This window comes from Phaethon lepturus, unplaced genomic scaffold (assembly GCF_000687285.1).
Source record: "Phaethon lepturus isolate BGI_N335 unplaced genomic scaffold, ASM68728v1 scaffold54917, whole genome shotgun sequence".
NCBI lineage: Eukaryota > Metazoa > Chordata > Aves > Phaethontiformes > Phaethontidae > Phaethon > Phaethon lepturus.
This window is the reverse complement of record NW_010552268.1, coordinates 16,768-20,242: the sequence shown is the minus strand read 5'-3', so window position 1 is coordinate 20,242 and position 3,475 is coordinate 16,768. Positions and strand designations below refer to the sequence as shown.

General features: G+C 43.8%; 1 protein-coding gene across 1 annotated transcript in view; it reads left to right on the top strand.

The window, feature by feature from the left end:
• IL1RL1 (interleukin 1 receptor-like 1) overlaps positions 1-3,475 on the top strand; it is a gene marked incomplete at its 3' end in the record, with an annotated part of 19,412 nt that overhangs the window by 442 nt on the left and 15,495 nt on the right. The gene's annotated exons all lie outside the window — the stretch shown is intronic.

Sequence of the window (3,475 nt, the reverse complement as noted above, 5' to 3'; positions counted from 1 at the left end):
GCTGAACCAGGGATGTAACTGAGACCTTTGCTCATTAAAAATGCTTTTTCATGTCCAAGTTTTGGGGGTGTTAACCCACAAGTGCAGTGTAACAACAACACTTCCTTGTACAGAGGGGATATTCAAAACAGTAAGCTCTTTCTGATGGGTCAGCTCTGCTGGCCCTGCAGTCATTTCTACCAGTGATGCAGCATTATATAGCAATCATGTAGTTCTAGTCTCCAGCAGAGCTGCTTATTTGACTGAAAAATAACATATGATGTCTAAATATTTCCCCATATTCTCAGTGTTACAATATGAATGCTAAGTTTCAAATGAATTAGACTTATTAAGAGGCCAAATTCTGCTGAACAATTTACCAAGATAATTTTCACTGATGTCACTGAGTTTAGATGAGACCTTTCATTTTCTATGTGTTCCCTCTCCTCCATTTTTCCCTGACAAAAGCTGTATTTCCAATGTGTTCCTCCTTCACTGGGGCAATGCCCCCTTCCCTGACCTCTCTCATATGTCCCACGGTATTTGCAAGGCTCATGGGTGGGAATGGTGTTAAAATGGTGGGCTTGGAGGTACTCATACCTGACGTGGCTAATTTAGGTCCTCAAATTAGTAAGCAAGGTGACATGTAATGTCAGTGGAGGAGGACTACTTCTTTACAAAGAACTTTAACCTGAACATGCACAAGTCTATGGGACCTGACAAAATACATCCCAGAGTCCTGAGGGAATTGGCTGATGTAGTTGCCAAACCACTCTCCATGGAATCTGAAAAGTCATGGCAGTCAGGTGAAGTCCCCAGTGACTGGAAAAATGAAAACATTGCACCCATTATGAAAAAAGGTAGCAAGGAGGACCCTGGGAACTACCAACCCATCAGCCTCACCTCTGTGCCTGGGAAGATCATGGAACAGACCCTCCTGGAAGCTATGCTAAGGCACATGGAGGACAGGGAGGTGATTCGAGACAGCCAACATGGCTTCACCAAGGGCAAGTCCTGCCTGACCGACGCAGTGGCCTTCTGTGGTGGAGTGACTACATCAGTGGACAAGGGAAGAGCTACAGATGTCATCTGTCTGGACTTCTGTAAGGCCTTTGCCATGACCCCCCAAACATCCTTCTCTCTAAATTGGAGAGAGATGGATTTGATAGGTGGACTGTTGAGTGAATGAGGAATTGAAATCTGTCTGGACTTCTGTAAGGCCTTTGCCATGACCCCCCAAACATCCTTCTCTCTAAATTGGAGAGAGATGGATTTGATAGGTGGACTGTTGAGTGAATGAGGAATTGAATGGATGGTTGCATCCAGAAGGCAGTGGTCAATAGCTCAATGTCCAGATGGAGTTTGGTGACGAGTGGTGTCCCTCAGGGGTCTGTATTGGGACCAGTACAGTTTAATGTCTTCATCAACGACATAGACAGTGGGATCAAGTGCACCCTCAGCAAGTTTGCAGATGACACCAAGCTGAGTGGTGCGGTTGACACGCCAGAGGGACGGGATGCCATCCAGAGGGACCTGGGACAAGCTCGAGGAATGTGCCCTTGTGAACCTCATGAGGTTCAACAAGGCCAAGTGCAGGGTCCTGCATCTGGGACATGGCTACCCCCAGTATTAGTACAGGCTGGGGGGTGAAGGGATTGAGAGCAGCCCTGCCGAGAAGGACTTGGGGGTACTGGTGGATGAAAAGCTGGACAGGAGCCGGCAATGTGCGCTCGCAGCCCAGAAGGCCAGCCGTATCCTGGGCTGCATCCAAAGCAGTGTGGCTTTGGATGTGCAGCAGGTTGAGGGAGGGGATTCTGCCCCTCTACTCTGCTCTGCTGAGACCCTACATGGAGTCCTGCGTCCAGCTCTGGAGCCCTCAGCACAGAAAGACATGGTCATGTTGGAGTGGGTCCAGAGGAGGGCCATGAAAGTGACCAGAGGTATGGAACACCTCTCCTGTGAGAACAGGCTGAGAGAGTTGGGGTTGTTCAGCCCGGAGAAGAAAAAGGCTCTGGGGAGACCTTATTGCAGCCTTCCAGTACTTGAAGGGGGCTTATATAGGAAAGATGGGGACAAACTTTTTAGCAGATCCTGTAGCGATAGGACAAGGGCTAATGGTTTTAAACTGAAAGAGGGGAAATTTAGACCAGATATAAGGAGGCAATTTTTCACAATGAGGGTGGTGAAACACTGACACAGGTTTCCCAGGGAGGTGGTAGATGCTCCATCCCTGGCAACATTCAAGGTCAGGTTGGATGGGGCTCTGAGCAACCAGGTCTAGTTGAAAATGTCCCTGCTGGTTGCTGGCAGGTTGGACTAGATGGCCTTTAAAGGTCCCTTCCAACCCAAACCATTCTATGGTTCTGTGATTCTGTGAACCAGAGCAGAACCCAAGTGTTCACCACCTGATTTGTGCACCTACATGTCTAAAGCCAGGTGGTGGCAATACTCCCACAAAGTGTAAATTTTCATAGAGATTCTCTGTTTTGTTTAGCTGTTTGGTTACCTACTCTCATTTTCATGCTCCCTTGTCTACTGTAGCTCCTCTGCCAATCTCCATCTTTGTCCATTCTCCATCCTTGCTCATTTTCTGATATCTCTCTTCTGCAAAATGCAATTTAACTTTCATATTAGCATTTGTTTTCAGCAGCCAATTCACTATTCAAGTGCCTGGGCACTTAAATATCTGCCAAAATTGCTTGATTCAAATTTCTCTGGATGAGCTCTCAGTATTCAAAAGTAGAAATATACTCAGTTAAAAGTAAATAAAAAATTAGTGCCTTACTCCCAACTTCCTCTTTTCTTTTATGTGAGTGTGTGTGGTTTGTCTTCCTATGCTTCTTGTTTGTCTCTCATTCCTTTCTGTCATCTTTTCACCTTCCCAGCAGATTCTTCCTTTCAGTCTGTTATATTTCTTTAATTTCTTTCACATTTTTGTGAACTTCAGAGAGAAGTTCTTCTGGCTTTTTTTGTTTTTGTTTTTGTTTGGTTTTTTGATGATCTTATCTACAGGCTTCCTCCTTCTCCTAGTTTTTTCTTCAGTGAAAGAAAAATATTTTTATTTCTTTTTTCTATATTAAAAAGGCAGAGCAAGAGCTCTTTTCTGTTGTATAAATAAATACTAATTATACTGACGTAAGGAAAGCTAACTTCCTAGTACAGCAGTAAAGCCACTTCTTTTCTTTGTGTTTAATTTCTTGTTCTGAATAAAACCAGGATTTCAAGCAAAGATTTGCATAAGAAGTTCATTGCAAGGAATCACTGTTTTTCAAGTAAAACCTCATATTTTTTCATGTATCTCTGGTTTGAATCTAGGATTATTGGGATTCTTTTTCCTGACCCACACATTAATTACTAATTTTGCCAACAAATGGCTCCATAACTCAAGGTAAATATTTTTTTTTTCTTGAAAAAATCCAGTGAGAATAAATTTTCTATATATAATCTTTTAAAACTCAAGGAAAGTAGGTAGAGGAACATGTCTGGCCTACTGATC